Genomic DNA, 17,850 nt, shown 5'->3' on the forward strand with positions numbered 1-17,850 from the left:
CTCTGAAAATCCACTACCAAACAAAATGACTTTTAACCCAATATTCAACACAGCATGTTTTTATTGGGTAATAGTAGTGATTTTTGAGTAAAAATGTATTATTTTCTATGATTAGAGCAAACCCTGTGGCCCAATGTCAACTTCTGCATAAAACAGCACTGTATTGTATTGTAGTTTTTTGCATCTTTTCTTTCTTTTATCCTTGCTTTGGAGTTTCAGCCCTGGTGTGGGGGGAAAGTACTTGTGTGTTCTGGCATTTTGTGAATTCCTTTTGATTTTGTTGAGAAAAAGGGCTTAATCCATCACCCCATTTGACTTTACTAACTTTTCATCCTGAGGACAATTTCAGGAAAACATGAGCCTGGTGATCAGCTGTGATGAATTTGGAGATGTGATGATCCTGAAATGTCAGAAGGTCCATGCAATAAAATGAGAATCGTGTTGAACTTGCAGTATCACGTTTCCATCTCCTTTAATTGACACTGCTGTGGATTTCCATGGCACTGGGCAGCTGAGATGTGTGCCAGAGTAGCGGGGAGCTCCACCTCATCGGTCTATGTGTGCCGAGCTGCCCACGGCTGGTCACTGTCACGCAGCTCTCCAGCTTTGGTTGATGGTTAGGAAACGAAGCGCTCGACTGTCCCGTCACTATTCCATAAAGAAAAAATAATAATTAAGGGATGGTAATAGTTAAAGATGATTGTAACAATACTTTCTGTTAGATGTCTTCTAGGATACTTTCAATCCCAGCAACGACAGCATCAAATATTAGGTGACACAACTGTGGTTACTTGCTTGTGTGTATGCACACAGACACACGTATAGTGCTTATCTGAATACTGAATGCCGAAGACGGGCCAGATGTAAAAAACCTTGTTGCTCACATTTATCTCACAAAATGTCACTCAGCATGCTATGAATTGGTGTACTGCCATGTGGCAGTACCTGTGACATCTCTTCATGAAGACATCATCTAGATGTCTTTTACCTGTATTTGCCCTAAGGTGATATTGGGGAGGTAGCAGAGGAGCTGGAAACTCTGGCTGTGGGTCCGCTAACAGGCCTCCATCCTAGCTGAAGTCATGCTGGCATGGTCTGTTGTGTCACTCTCCCTGGAGAGAGGAGCAGAATACGCCCAGGTGTTTGATCCGGGACAGCCCTAAGTGTGTTGTACACTCAGCCAATGCCACGTTCGTGGGAAGAGTTGCAACAGTGTGATTTCAGCACTTGTATGTCTCTATACAGGTTTCTGATGGATGGGCATGTATTTTTCTTATCTAACTGAAAGGCTATAATAGCCAAGACATACTCAAAAAGATGAGGGAAAGCTTTGGGGTTTTTCTTTCGCTCCTGTGACTTGGAATATGTTTAGCATAACTTCTCAGTTTTGTTGACTATTTGAAATAAAAGTTACATGTACGAAGGAGGGGGTTTATGTCTTTGCAGTTTTACTGTAGTAACTTATAAGATCCCTGAGAAATTCAGAATCTGAATAAAATATTACCGTCTTGCAAGTGCTTTCTGTATCTTGCAGGGCTTTAAGTAAGATTAGTGAGGAGTGTGAGGGGTTGGTTTTTGTTTCCATAAAGAAACAAATAGATTCCTGAAAATTGATGTTCTGTGGCTATTAAAACTGAACTTGGAGTGGAACAGAAATATGCTGTAATATTTTATCCTTAACTTAAAACATAGAGAACAGGAAAACTATGTACAAAAATAGTTTTGAAGCAAGATCATTGAATATTTAAATAGGAAATTAATATTAAAATGAGCATTTATATATAGACATTGCAGTTGAGATTTCATAGTAATCCATGTTGGCAGTAAATCTATGTTGGCCTTGTTTAAAAATTAAAACAATTTCCAATTGCACTCCAAAGAAGCGCACCACCTTTTCCAAAAATTAACTTTCATGATACAATAGATCTCCAAAAGTTAACTTTCATGAGACTTCCATATTTCTATTTTTGTAGAAATTGAACCATGAAATGCCGAAGGCTGCACTTAAATGCCTTCATGCTTACTCACGTATTGAACAGTTACGTGGTGTCTCACTCACTCAATGCAGGTGAAAGTAGGATGGAGGTCAGCTTGGCAGAACCGATATGAGGTCATGTTCTCCAGGCTGGGGAGTGGCAACCCTGGGGAAGCATTCGTATCCGATGGACCGGCTCGTGGCCTCTCTTGTTAGGCCTGCTTTCCGCTCCCGTAGTACTTGGCCATCTTTTCCTGAGCCTTTCTGATTTTTCAAGATGGCCTCATTCTACCTATGCATTAAAAAAAACTTTGAGGGGGGCCTCATCAGCCTCTCTCTCTGCTCTGCTTTGGAAACAGGCTGAATAGATCATAGAAAAAGTAAGGTATTGCTTTTAAAGTGCATTCCTGCTTCACAATACTGGCTTTCCTTCAGACAGAGCAGTAATTGTGATGATAGCAGGGGAAAATTACCTGCATTTTATTCAAGCAGAAGAACAAGCTATCTGACTTGGAGTTGAATCTGACATTTAATCTTCTCATCTACAGAAGGTGGTTTTCTTTTGCACAATTAAGTTTATTTTGCAATACCATAGCTTGAGAGGCTTTTCTAGGCTTTGTTTATCCTGGCTTTAGAGAAGCAATCTGTGCTCTGTTTCTGATAAATTTCTCCTTGTGTTCAGTTATGACAGATATTCCTTTGAATTGACTGTATAAAAATACTGTAGCAGCAGAGCAGAGCAAAGATCTAGCTGTATTTATGTCTATATTCTGCCTTTAAACATGAACAGCTGTGCATACATTCATCTGTCTCGTGTCTGACTCTGTGCTGCCATCCAGAACCTTTTCCTTTTTAATAAACAAATGTTTCCTTCTTTAATCTGTGTGTGTGTTTTATCTCTGATCCTGCAACACAATTTTCTTGTCCACATATGTTTTTCAAATCTTATTTGTGTAATTAAGCAAAGCATGCAACAGGGAGAACCCATGCTGTAAATGGTAGAGAACTACTCTCTCTCCGAGTAGCTGAAATAAAACAAGCTATTTCTGTCTTGCAACACCACCATTACTATTTTGTTTTGGAAAGCAAACCCCTGCATTTATGAATACTGAAAGACTCTTTTTGAAATCACTGTATGCTCTTATTTTATAGTCCGATTTACAGAAGCAAGGAACATTCAAGGAGAGCTCATGAATTTCCTATATGCAAAAGGCTAGTGATTCATAGCAGGAGCATATATCTACGCCTGGTGGGATGAAATCCTTTTTTGCACTTTAGTTGTCTCTGGCAGTCATTCATTGATCATGGTAATGACATTCATGGTCAGGTCATCATTCTCCCTGAGTTTTTTGATGTTCCTCTGGAAGCTGGAATAATTAAAAATGTGGTTGCACAGAAAACAAGTTGAAATTTGTGCTTGTAAAATCAGGGGGGTAGAAAGTTTCTTTTTAGTGCTTTGTATTTAAAATGTCTTGCAGAAAAGGCTTGTTGTAAAAACATTTATTTAACACCTCAGTAAAGAAAACAGCAGCCCTGCTAGTATTTGTGCTCCTGGAAGGTCTGCAACTCAGGGCAAAGAAAGCTGCCACCAGTAGCCCCTTTCATCAGGGTTTACAGAGTATTTAGCTAAGAATTCTTTTGCCCTGCAATTATTGTGTTCTGTCCCAGGTTTATTACTACTTTTGCCAGAAAAGTAACCCTGTCCCCAGTCCCTTAACTAAATTCCTACTTGCAACTTCTGAGAGAGGAGGGAAAAACAGGAGTAAATTTGTAGTTGGTACCTCAAAGGCAAAACACACAACCTGTATGCTAACGTAAAGGCAGTACTAGAAAGTGCACAGTAAAAAAAAAATATTTTACTTCTAGAGTCCTCTCTTCCATGCCAGGATTAGAGATTTGTTGCTGCTTTTTTTATGTGGCTGGGTATATTTTTGGTATTATGCTGCCAGATATTTACTCAGAGGGATTATTTTGCGACGGATCTATGGAGAATGCAGATAGGCAGGCATAAAAGAGGGAGATTTTCTTTGGGTTGGAAGTACACCCTCCTGCAATGTGTTTGCCTGGCCAGCTGTCGACAGCATTGCTTCATATGAAATTCAATGTTCGGGCTATTTTCAAAGCAGCGAAGGAAGTGAACTCTGGAGCGCTGTTTCCAGCAGTAACTCACACCCCCGTCTGAGCAGAGGGAGAGGGAAGGCTTTATCTCTAAAATGGAAACAAGCTTCTGGCTACCTGAAAATCTTACCTAGCCCACAATTAAACAAAACCCCCACCATTGTTATGATGAGCGCTGTGTTGTTACTGCCATAACAAACTGTATATAAGCTCTAAGAAACATAAAATTTTAATAAAAAATATATCTACAGGCAATTCCATGCTGCTCAGTGTCTTTTTCTCTGCGCCTGTTTTGTTCCGTGCACCACAAACGGTTCATATCTTTTGGATGAGCCTGACTTTTCTAACCAAAACAACCTTCTTCTGGAGAAATGAGTTCTTCAAATTTTTTCTTTCTGCTTTACTTGCTGAAAAAAGTGAGGTATCATTTTTTAATGTTATTGCTCTAGAAATACACATTCAAACAACCATGTATTTAAATATTTGTGCTCACCCCCCACATACACACTCCTTACCAAGCCAGTGGCATTTTCCATGTCAGAAGGCAGAAGCTGGCACAAGCATAAGACGCAACTTGGCAAATTTTGGTTTTGTTTTGGTTTGGGTTTTTTTCTTGTAATGTGGTACATTACAAAAAAATTTATGTGAATTGGTGTGACCACTGTTCAGTACAATAAAAGACTTCTGGCTCTGGTCCCACAAGTCACCATACCAGGGTGTATTTCTAGCCCTTCACTGAATCCCAATAATACGCATGTAATTCTGCGCTGGTGCACGGATCTAGTGTGGGGATCCAGTTCCCCATGCCTGAGACCTCAGGCTGTGGGGATTTTTGGACATTTGTTCCTGGCCATGTGTCTTCCTCTAGCATTTTGTCCAGGATAAAGCATGTGGTTATTTTTCAAAATGTACTATTACTAATAGGAATACAAGAGAAATGGTGTGACACAGTAACTCTTGTGGGTTTTTTTTAATCAGGAGTTGCCATTCAAAATTTTTGTCTTATTAGAAATGTTGCCAGTTAAATTCCCCATAGCTACACAAGAATCACTTACTCTGAAAGCAGAAATTTCATGCAAATCTGAGGGCATATTTTGCTTTAAAGGTCTATCTAGTTGTATACTGTGCTTCTCATTCTCACTGCCTTTACCATATGAGCCAAAGCTAAACGATCTGATCAGTGCCATGCCAAGTATTAGATAAAGATATCAGAATATTAGATATGAGGACATTGACATGATCTCTTGGCATGCAGGAGACAGGCTATCATCCCTACATAGCTGCAACTAGCAGATGATAGTCTCAAACCTAGATCTTCTTCCTAAAAAAAGCATGCTCCTAATTGCGGAATTACAGAGCATGTAGAAGAATATATATAAAATACATATTTTATATATATATATATATATAATATATATATAAATAATATATATATAAAAATATATATCTATAAATAATATATATAAAAGCATATATAAAACCCCTGCTTGTTCAGCTGGGAAGTGATTTAGTTTTCCTCACTCACCCGGCTGATCCAGTCCTTGCTCCAGTGACAGTGCACTGATCCTTTGTCATCAGGAAAGGGCTCCTCCATGAGCCACGAAGGAGGGAGCTGCTTCCCTCCAGCGTGGACTTCAGGGGTCAGCGCGGAGCTCATACCTTAGCATCTCCTGGAAGCAATGTGGGTAGCTGGTTCCCCAGAAGTGCCTTCTGTCAATCTCATAACCGAGCCCTATTCTTCCCACAGGTGCCATCAAGGAGCCTGGGTGTCCTACGTGCAACTGTGGCTCACACGACATGGCAGGGCACCTCCGAGGCTCGGTGCTGGGGGGTCTGCTGTGTCCTGCTCAGGACAAATCTCCTGTCCTGCTGAAGTTCAGCAGCCACCTGTCTTTCAGCTTATTGGAAATAGTAAGACAAATCAAATAGGAAAGATGTCTTCTTCAAATCTCCTGTTGTCTGGTTTAGGGTTCTTGACTGTTCTTAGCATTTATTACCTGTAACAAATTTTGCAAGTTCATTACTGGAATAACAACAGACTCTAACTGACATCAGTGGTCTATTTTATAATGTCCTATACAACCAGAGGCCTCAGAGCAGGAGGACTGTAACACACTGAGCAATGAATGACATACACTGTTAAAAACTGGGAAATAATCTGTTTCATGATTTCCCATCCAGCTCCCTACATGCCTGCATTAGAGCCAAAGGTACTTCTTATCAAGAAAAATGTGACTGTCAATCCAGACAAGAACTTTAAACAGGTCTTGCCAGGCATCAAATAAAATCTTGCCTTCATGGCTACACCTACCCTACTAAGTAGTGGCACAACATAGTTCACGTCCATACGTCTATAGGTATAAATTCCTGCCCTGAGGCAGGGGTCCCTGCTTGCTGCAGGGAGCCTCTGGTGCGTGCTGTTCCGAAACGTGCCCACATGCCATCTGGAGAGCAGCAGAGGCCAAAACAGCACCAAGAAATGTGGCGACAATTTAATGCCACAGCCAGCGAGGCAGAGGTCGCCCCATGCCCCAGCCCTGTTTAATTTACTGGCCCCGGGAGCAGCCTTGAGGCTGAGAGCAGAGACCCTCCTTGTCCCTCTCACACATAGCTTACGCTCCTCAACTTGGCCACAGCAGCATCGTTCGTATCAACATTTCCTTTTGCTGCAGAAACCTTTAACACCCCCAGGCAGGGAAGATGCAGGGATGAAACACTTGCTAATGTATTCCCATGCATGGGGCTGTTGTGCTCATTCACTATCACCCTTCCCTCTTCTCATTAGCAGCAATGCTAAATTGGATCACTAATTTTCCCCAGGTGTGTTTTGAAGCAGGGGGATGCTCACTTGAGGAAAACATCTTGAATTTTTAAGAAGTTGCAAAAGAGTCTGTAACTCTGGCAGATTGCGAGGGAGAGGAAATTTGTGGTTTTGAATAACATAAAGTGGCGCCAGCTCCTCTACTTTTATTCCAGGAGAAATTTTATTAACAGTTGGGAAATATAATCTGACTCCAGATTTCTCTATCACAGACCTCTCCGATACAACGTCCTCGGCTACCACAGCAGCAGCAGGAGGGCTGGCTGCGAGGCGTCCGCAGGCAGAGCTGGCACAGGGGGATCGCTGTGGCACCTCTCTTAGAAGAGTTCGTTCACTAGAGGTGTTTGTTCGCTACAAATCTGTTTTGCCGTGCTGGGTGCTGTACAGCGGCCCTGGAAAGAGCATGTTTTAGTGGACGTGGGCGGCGAGGGAGGAGCGCTACGACAGCTCTGCGAGGAGGGGTCTGGAGCAGCACGCTTACCCAGACAGCTCCTTGCTGCTTTGCAGCTCTCCAACCGACTCGCACAGGCTCGGGGTGGAAACCCGGGACAGAAGTTCACAAGTCAGGATTGGGGAACATCTGGTTCACATTTACCCAGAAAAGTTTGCATCAGACACCAACTGCTTGGGCCGATGGAGAGAGGGAGTGTATTTCTCAAGCATCTTCAGACTAGGCAGAGTTTCTGAACTTGAAGTAATAAATTAGGGCTTAAGGAAACCATTTGAAATCAGATGGCTGAAACAGAGACATTCTCTGAGAAGACATAACTGTTTATGTTAGCAACCTGATTTCTCTTCCCCCTTTTTTTGTGCCAACTTTTATAAGAATCTGCATACAGCCGTTGGGAGAAATATTTGGCCTGCAAACAGAAAAGTTTGCTCAGCAGCACAGTAAAACTGCAGGAGCTCTAAAATGCTCATTTTACAGTATCATGTGCACTGACACCAGTGTAATACTTAGAGCAACCACTTCCTCACCATTTTCTTCAGCACATATTGGACCCACAAGCTGAAATCAGAAGCATGCCAGATGTTACCCTAATGTCCCACAAGATGGTGACAAAATAATTCTAATTACACAACACTTTGATTTGTGGCACATACAGACTTAGTGACTCCAAATATTTTCTTACCATGCAGTTGCATTAAACTCTGCTTATATAACATACTTTGGACATATTTTAATGGCTTACTCATTTGGCAGACGTTCGTTCTTTTAAGTACTTTGTTGATTATATTTTAAATTAACTTCAGGACTACATAGCGAGTTTCAGTCCTCCCACATTAGGAGTCACAAGTTCCCTAGATGATGGAGAAGGAAAAGTACTTTTATTGCTTCTGATCCATCCCTTTGCCAGACTGCTTCCCCTCCCTCCCTCTGTGATTTTTTGTGTGAGGTCTTATGGTCCATAGATTCTTTCCTTTCTGAATTAAACATGAAAAAAAAATGGTTTGGTAAATCAGGCATAAGAAAGGTGGCAATTGTAGAGTAGGTACATGATCTCCAGAGGCAAGGCTGGGAACAAACACGGTGGGGAAGAACTCAGGCTCCAAAAGCACAGGATGAGTGGAAATATGCCATGCCCTTAGCCCCCAGACAGTTTATTGGACTTTTTTTTTTTTTTTAACTATGAACAGTTTAGGCTATTTGCTTTTTTGGGCAACCAAGTTGAGAAACTTGAAAGAGGTCCGAACTTCAGAACTCACCTCTTGAAAATCGTGCTCTCAAACTGGGCACTGAGCAAGCATCCCACTTTACAAACTGCTTGTCTTTTCGGGGTAAATGTATTGCCCAATATTAGAAACAGTTGCTTCCCTGGGTCCTATTGTTTTAGAAACAATAAAGGAGACAAAGCCTTTTTTTAGCGTGTCAAGGGACAACAGAAGTACCCTGTAAATACTAGCTCTTCATTTTGATGAAGGCAGGAGCTGATTTTCATAGACAGAATGGCTCCGGCCCTTCAGATGCTTGAAAAAGATTGTAAAGAAAATACATTCCCAGCTGTAGCCATGGGTTTCTATCAATAGATGGCAAGATCAGACTAGTCCTTTGGCTAAGACTTCTTACAAATGCATTTCAGTGACTTGAAAGCCATAGGAAGATTTTCAAAGGTGTTTAGACATCTAATTCCCAGTGATTTAAATACGAATTTGGTGTCTAAATATGTTCCATTTCTGGCCAGAAGTACCACCTAAAAATGATTTATGCATTCAGGAGCCAATGTTAAATGCAAAGCTTGGGTGATAAAGCAGGGCTGCGTAGAGACGCCCAGCTTGTTCTGAACAAGCTTGTTTGGCTATCAGAAGTGGTGCACCCACGTGAGCATGGCAGCCCGCCCAGGAAAATCAGCCCTGCTGAGGCACGTACTTAGATCATCTTCAAAATCTCACCTCCCGCCCTCAGCACTGCAAAGGCATTTGCTGTGAATTTCTTTCCTATGGATTTTGGCCACAACCAACACAAGCTGATTGCAATGCACTTGTAATTTTTAATATTGCATATGAGATTCAGTTGGATTTATTGTGGCAACATTTAGCTCCTACCCTTGGAGACGGGATGTAGCCAGTTGGAAAAGCACACTTTGATGGCAATGTAAGTGGCAGCAAGTAAAATGGTTTGAACGCAGGGACAGCCCTGTCCTCAGCAGCAGTAGCTTAGTAGGACTTGACAGGACTTATCATTTGCCCACTTTAATTCTAACTTTAAGGGTTATTCTCCCTCTCTCCATCTCCGCCTTTCCCTCCCTCTCTGTGTATCTTTCTTCAAATGCCATGTAATCTCCATCCCAGACCTTCTCCGTGGCAAATTCCCACGCAGGTGCATCTTCATGTTAGACATTGTTCCACACCTCCGCGATTGTCTGATGCTGCATTTGACACCTGGCAGCGGAGGAAACCCTGCCCTCCCCTGCCGGCATGGCCACACTGAACAAGTTCCTGCTGTCTACACCCACTTTTGGCAGGTTTTTACATATAAGCAAAGCGGATGATCACAAGCATAACCATGCTTGTCTGGAAGTGGGCTATTCACACTTACATAATTTTCAAATAAGAAGCTAGATGCCTAAACCCGTGTTCAACATATAAATAAACATGACCTAATTTTAAGCATCTGCCATTCCCATGGCCTTTGCAGACATTATTTAAATGTGCAATCTTTGGCACCCAACTGGGAAAGTTTTGGCTTATGTTTCCAGAGGCCTGTAAGAAAGCTCATTTGTGTGCCATTATTTTAAAGGCATAAATACAGTGATCTGAAAGCAGGCTTCTGGGCTTACCACCAATCCTGGGCAAAACATCAGAGTTACTGATAAAGAGTTCTCTTTGCAGCAGAATGCTATCAGCCATGCCAGTTGATAGGGTTTTATGGAAAACAGCTCTTGTCAGACTCACCTGGTATCATTTTTCAAGCTATTTTAACACGGATGTTTTAACAAAACAAGGTTGGTTGATAAAGGTCTTAAGACTGATGATAAAATTTACTTAGGCTTCTGCAGGGCATTTAACACAATCATCGTGTTTTTTTCATTAGCAGAAGCAACAAAAATGTAACTGTAGAAGGAAAAAACACCCTCAGATGACTGTTTTTCTAGTCAGGCCCCACAGGGACTGGTTACAGGCCCTATACAGCAATGAGGAGGAAAAATCACTAAGCTATGAATGAAAAATGCCACAGAAAATGCAGAACCCTGCCCCTCCATTCTTAGTTTGCTTTCCAACTAGAAGGCCAACTAGATCATGTTGCTCAGGATCTCCTCATGTAGTTAAGTTTTGAACATCTCCAACAATGGAGATTCCACAGTCTCTGGGCACCCTCTTCCAGTGTTTGATCACCCTCATAGTGGGGAAAAAAAAATATATCTTCCTCTTTATTTGGAATTTTCTGTGTTGCAATTTGTGTCTGCTGCCTTACACACTTCCAAAAAGAGTATGATTTCTTCTTCTCTATACACCCATTAAATTTTTGTAGCCAGCAATAAAGTCCCTCCCAAAGCCACCTCTTCTCTGGACTGAACAAGCCTAGCTGTCCCAGCCTCTCCTTATATGCCTTGTGCTTCAGCCCCCAACTATCTTGTTGTCCTTCCACTGCACTTGCTCCACTTTGTCAATGTCTTTCTTGTACTGGAGAGGACCAAAATTGAACAAAGTATGACAAACCTGGTTTCACAAATGCTGAATATAAGAGAATTTGATATCTGAAAAACAACTGAGAGTGCACCTCATCCTGTTGTCCAGATTTTTAATAAAGATGTTGAGCTGTATTGGCTTCGGTGTTGATCCCTGAGGACACCACTATTAACCAGACACCGGACAGACTTTGCCCTGCTGCTCACCATCCCTAGTCTTGCTGGTCACTGTCTATGATGTAGCCAATTTCCACTTATCCTACATTCCAAGTCTCTTGCCCCTGTCTCACCACTTTAGCTATAAGGATACTGTAGAAAGCCTTGCTAAAGTCAAAGTAAACAATATGTTCTGCTCTCCCTCTGTCCGACTGCCGGCCATCTCATCACAGAGGGCTATCAAGTTGGTCATCACCTCTGGCAAACCCTATCTGACTGTTCCCAAGCAGTTTCCCATCTTTTATGTCCTTGGAATTGGCTTCTGGGGGATCTCCTCCATAAGCTTCCTGGGACTGAGGCAAAATGGTCTCTCTAGCCTCAGAATGAAATGAAATGAAAGTCCAAATATTTCTCTACATTGGAAACAACTCCTAATACTCCTGTTCAACCTCTTCATAAATGATCTGGATGATAAGATTGAAAACACGCTCATCAAGTTTGCTGATGACGCTAAACTGGGCGGTGAGTTTGACATGTCAGAAGGGAGAACCATCTTACAGAGAGCCCTGGACAGTCTGGAAGAGTGGGCTAGCAAAAACAGTATGAAGTTTGACAAAGAGAAGTACAAGGTCCTGCACCTGGGATGAAATAACCAAAGAGTCCAGTACAGGCTAGGATCTGTGTGGCTGGGGAGCAGCCTTGCTGAAAAGGACCTGGGTTTCCTGATGAACAACAAGCAGTGTTGGATCCTGGGCTGCATCCACAGGGGTATTACTAGCAGAGATATAGAAACATGATCATCCCACTTTACCTAGCGTTTATGAGGCTGCACCTGGAGTACTGTGTCCAGTTCTGGTCCCCACAATTCAAAAAAGATGCAGACAGACTGGACAGGGCCCAAAGGAGGGCCACAAAGATGATCAAAAGGCTGTAGAACCCACCCTTTGAGGAAAGACTGAAGGAGCTAGGTCTCTTCAACTTTAAGAAGGGAATACTGTGATGAGGTCCCCCCTGAGCCTTCTCTTCTCAAGTCTTGAGATACCTCATCACAGTATTCCAGTACTTAAAGGGCAGCTACAAAGAGGATGGAGTCTCTCTCTCTTTGGAAGAAGCCACATAGAGAAGACAAAGGACAATGGGCACCAGTTGCACCAGGAGAGGTATCATCGTGATATAAGGAAGAAATTTTCTATAGTGTGAACAATCATTCACTGGAATAACCTCCCCAGAGACATGGTAGAGTCCCCATCACTGGAGGTTTTCAGGATGCAATTGGACAGGGTGCTAGATAATCTCATCTAGTCTCCCTTTCCCACAAAAGGTTGGACCAGATGATCTTTCAAGGACCTTTCCAACCTGTGCTGTCCTATGTACTAGATGATCTTTAAGGTCCCAATCCAAACCATTCTATGATTCTATGATTCTATGTTTCTAATTTACAGGCACTAAGAGAGTATGTGATTTGTACTTACTCAATTTGCGAGTTTTTAAGACAACTACAGAGTAAAATTGGACCAGAATCAAGAAAAGACACAAATGTCCTGAGTTCTGTGTCACTGCTTTATCCAAAAATGCAGCCAAATATTTTTTGACCATTATTCCTTTTCCCCTTGTGGACAGCGTAATAATAGTCTGTTCACTTCCAGCAGACGTTATTCTTGATATCAGTTTCTGTCAGCACAGGTCTGCTTGAGCTGGAAATTGCTAAATAGAGCAGAAGTACAGGACAACTACAGTCGGGGGGCGGGAGGGGGGGGGCGCGTATGAGCTGCTTTTGCAAGCCAACGTGTAGCTGCAGCCCCCAGGCCCTGGGGAGCGATGGCGAGGGGAGCAGGCATGGGCTGAGGAACGGCACGTCTCTCCAGACACCATGGTCTCTGGGGGAGATGAGGCAGTGGGGAAAGCAGTTCACATCCCTCCGCTGCACTTTGCAGCCTGGTGAAAAAATCAGCCTCCTCCTCACCAGCTGGCAGATGGGGTGTGAAACACAGTCCCCTCTGCTCCATGGCACCCCGTATTGCGATGGGGACTTCTGGCAGGGGAAGGGGAGTTTGGGGATGGAAGGAGGGAAGCTGTGACCTCTCTAACTGCCTTGGCAGGATCGGGCAGAGCTCTGCTGCTGGAGCTCTTCGGCACGGTAGACAGCCCGGTGCGGTGCGGCAATGCCATTCCCTCCATGTCTTCAAAACTGAGTTCTGTCATCACTTCTGCCGCCTCCCTTGCCTCTCTTCTAAAGAAAAAAGGCTGCTTTCTGAAATTTCTGGAGCAAGATGTTCCCTGAAAGCTGCCTTTTGCTGATCCCGCCCTGAAAACACAAAATGTTGCAGCATTTGGGAACATGCATGAAGAAGAAAAGCTCAGTGCTGGATTAAAGCAGCTTTTGGCAAAAGATAAAAGACAGTCTCTCTCTCTCTCTCTCATGCACACGCACACATAGACAAATAGGAAGACAAGCTCTCAGGGGCACAATCAATTACAGTTCCTATCTCTTCTGGGCTGTCAGAGATAGTCCCTGGCACGGGCCCTGCTGGAGGGCAACCCAAAAGAGATTTACAAAAACAAATCCTCAGCTGGTGTGTACCTTGTATACCAGCATAGCCCACAGCAATTTGTAAAACAGGAGGAAGGAGACTAATATATGATGATACGTAAGCACAATTAATATTTTTCTCTTAATTGAATTTCCTCTGGCCTTCTGTAGTGAAGTGACTAAAACAAAGGCTCTGCTGTTTCATGCTGTTCACAAAAAGTTCAAGATTTTTGGAAATTTGACTCAGTCCCAACCAGGACAGACATAATCTTTACACAGAGCTGTATGTATAAATGCAGATACGAATAGGAAATTCTAAAAATATTTAACTTGGAAAACTAAATACCTGATATGAAATGCAGGCCTACTGATGGTGTGTGGTCTTGTCCATTCTGCTGCTGCTGGTGGCTGTAAAACTAGCCAGAGTATGGATAGCAAGCTCAGAGAGAAATCACACTGGAAGGTAGCCTGAAAAGTCACCAGACCTTCCTTGACAGAAATAACAGCATGCATTTTATCAGTTACAACTGGGAAGCACAGCTCGAGTGCAAATATTTGCAACCAACTCAGACTTAAATATTTGTTCTGTTATCAGGTGATCAGTGCTAGGTTGTCGTGACATCCCTGTAAATCCAGACTAACATGGCTAACGTGAATGACGGGGAGCTGCGCTGCAGTCATGTAGGAAAATGCCGTGTTGACTTGATTTGGTTATACAAAACACTGGGACAAGTACTGGGAATTTTTCTGCAGGAATATGTGGGCTTAATGCTGGAGAATGATTGAAAAGCAATGACTTGAGAGCCATCCTCAACCAACACATGCTTTGGGTTTGTTAGGAGCTGAGCTGTGACTGTAAAAGCCCTGTCCTCAGGCTCCCACCATGCTCCGAAGCCTCCCTTGGCAACAACAGATCAAAAGGACTATAAATACTTAATAGATGCCCCAGGTCCACGGGGCAGGCTGAGAAATGTCATGGGCTGTTGTTAGGGGGATGCTGGTCTCGGCATTGCCTGTGTGCTGCCCTGCTGGGAGGCAGCAGCACGTGCTCCCAGCTGGCATCACCTCTTGGTGGTGCCAGCGAAGGCGTGCGAGGGGTCCTGGGTTGGGGATGTGACCTGGGCAGGGGGTTGCTTAGCCCAGACCTGCCACTGACAGGGACGTCCAAGCAGCCCCAGCCACAAACGCACCTCAGAGAAAGGTGCGTGGCAGATGCATCCTCAGCCCATGGTTTTGAAATCATTTCCTCCTGCATTATGGTTTACTCACAAATGTGTCAGAAGAGGGAGACTAAGAGTAGCCAGTGATTTGTCATGAGTTAACTGATGTGAGACACAACCCGGGGTTTGTAAGGTACAGGGGAACTGACATGTCAAAGTGACATAAAAAATAGTTGAAATCCTCTGGGTAAGTGTTACCATCAATTACTCCACTTCAGCTTTTGGGCCAAAGTCCAAGGGCAGGTGCAGTATTTCAATCACTTCTCTGAACACTTGTGCTATAGAAATCACAAAGACTGTGTAAGTTGTACAAACTCGTTAGACCATGAGCCCCCTGTCCCCAAATTGCCCCACAGCTGCTTGTGGCAGCACTTGTAAAGGATGCTCTTCGGGTGCAGGGCTGGTTCAGTCTGCTGATGCTAAATTCAGCTGGGGCTATACGTGTCTGAGCCGACCTGGAGAGTGCTAATGTGCTGGTCATGGCTCTATTTGCCCACCATACCCAAACCTCTGAGGCTTTCCTGGTGCTTGGGGCTGTAGCCAGCAGGTAGTGCAGGGCTGTGCAATATTTCTCTCCATCTCCAGCCAGTTCCCTCCTCCTCCCCGCCCACCCCCTTCTCAAGCCTGATGCAAATGTGTTGCTTATTTATTTTGATGTTACATTCAGTTTATCTCACACCCTTCTTAAATTTTCATTTCTGGCCTTGTTGCAGATTTTTGCGATCCAAGTGCAGAGGTGCTGTGTGTGGGTACAGGGAGGGAAGCGTCAGAAATTGAGAGCCTGGCTCAGGGGGCAGCAGGGACCCATCTCACCCAAGGGGTCCTGGGGAGCTGCTTTGGGTTTTAGGAGCCCAGGAGGCCCTGACCCAGGTGGTGGAATTGCAGTAATAAATAAAAAATTCAGTTTAAAGCTGCAGCAAAGACAAGCTACGAGTGTAAATTAGAAGCCTAAATCCTACTCGACAGCTCTTAAGATCTGGGGCAATGATTTGAGCCACATGTCTGATTATAGTAATGGCGTATTTTAACATTGCTTGTAACCAAGCTTAGTCTTCACCATACTCGGTACCTCAGTGTCTCCAAAGGGCAGTCTCTGCATTACAAGCCTGGGCAGCTGTGGGCAGAGCAACCTGAGGGCAGCATTAGTCTGGGGAAGAGGGGCAGGATCAGACCTTCTGGTTCTGAGCGGACGCCGTAGGTTTCTGCGGTTATAGGGGAAGAGAGACCCACTAGAGCAATGAACAGCGTGGTTTCTGGTAAACAGACCTTTCTAAGGGCTGGGGAGATGTGCCTGAGCAGCCATTTCGAAAACAGCCCGTGCTGTGCAATGCTCAGTGAGTCCTGCCACTTGCATCACCCCTGCTCTGCAGGGCAGGACTGATTTACTCAGCCCAAATTGAGATGCCGGGGCTCTGTCAGTGGCTTTGGACATGCCTCTGTCCCAAGGAAGAGCTTGCAAAACTTCATTCATTCAAATTTTCACTAATTGTTACTGATGGTTAGTATACACATGCTTCAAACTCTGCTGGACATGGCACCTTTGTGCACCGCTTTTCATGTGGTCACCACAGAGCGTGGCAGGAGTTGCTGAATTCAGAGCGGTTATTGAAAAAATAATCGGCTGAGGAATATAGAGAAGAAGAATTGGGGAGGGAGGGGCTCAGTTTTGCTTTTTTTTTTTTTACTGTTTTTCTAAATATTGTGGGGCATGTTGTGGAAAAATTTTAGCCATCTGTCTAACGGATATTAGTAAAGTGGAGACTGTGTTAAAAATAAAGTGCCAGGTTGTCCTCTGCAGAAAGTTAATAAAAAGAAGGAAGTGAAAGACTGCTCATTATTTTTAATGACTTTGCTTTCCAGCAGAGTGCCTGTATCTCCCTGCCTTTACATTCTGCCTTATTTCAGTTCATTACGGCACATTCAACTGCTCTGGAGAATGATGGCTTTGTTCTAAAGCACTGAATTTATCAAGAGGCCCCCAGACCAGCCTGGCCAGGCTGTTAATCACAGCCCTGCTGCCAGGAGGAGGATGCCGAGAAGACCCCGATGCACGGCGAGTCCAGCCGGGATGGCTGGGAGCTCTTTGGCAGGGAGAGCCGCGCTGGGTGCTAGCGCCGCTGAACACCATGCGCAAAGCCGTCATCTGAGTCGATTAAGTGGTGCTTGGCCACTGCCTGAATGTTTTCTGCCTGCCCATCTCTACATTTGTCTCTCTTACTGGCTCCACCTGACATGAACCTCTCATTCCCTGTCAACTGATATCTGCTTTATTAACTTTAAAATATAGGACACGTTTTGCAGTTCAGAAGATGAAGATTCATGAGGGTGCAATTCAGAGCACGGTACCAAGCAAAGCACCCAGAGCATTCAGCTAAATCTGCAGGCTCCTTGCAGGGAGCAGACGACAAGTAGAAGAGCTAAAAGCTGAAGCTGCATTTCCAGATTTGAGAACCAATAGATTTCTCAGCAGCTTTCCTTGCAAAAATCCATGCCGTGATTCTCTTAATCCAAAACTCTTCTGCTATGCTCTTTGCATAAATCGAGGCCTACATAACAGTCAGGTTTTTATAGCACTACAGTTACCGTGATTTGTTTGGAAACAAGATGCGCATTTGCTAGGGCTCAGAGGAGTCACCAAAAAGAGGTCCACGGCCAGGCCCCAGGGTCTTTCCAAGGTTTTTTCTTACAGCTCCTAACAAACTCATTTGCCAGCAGATTTTGTGGTCATGCTCTGCCTCCTCTTCTTGCTTACTGATGGTTGTGGCCCTGCAGCAAAACCTGCATCATGCATCTCATGTAACGTGAGTGCAGAAGTCCTAAACGCCATGGAGAAGCCACTGTGTGGCTTGGGGCAGCAGCAGGGGATGCAGGGAGACCTCACACAGCTGTGCTCACAGCTGGAG

The sequence above is a fragment of the Platalea leucorodia genome (genome assembly GCF_965183815.1).
Source record: "Platalea leucorodia genome assembly, chromosome: 4".
Lineage (NCBI taxonomy): Eukaryota > Metazoa > Chordata > Aves > Pelecaniformes > Threskiornithidae > Platalea > Platalea leucorodia.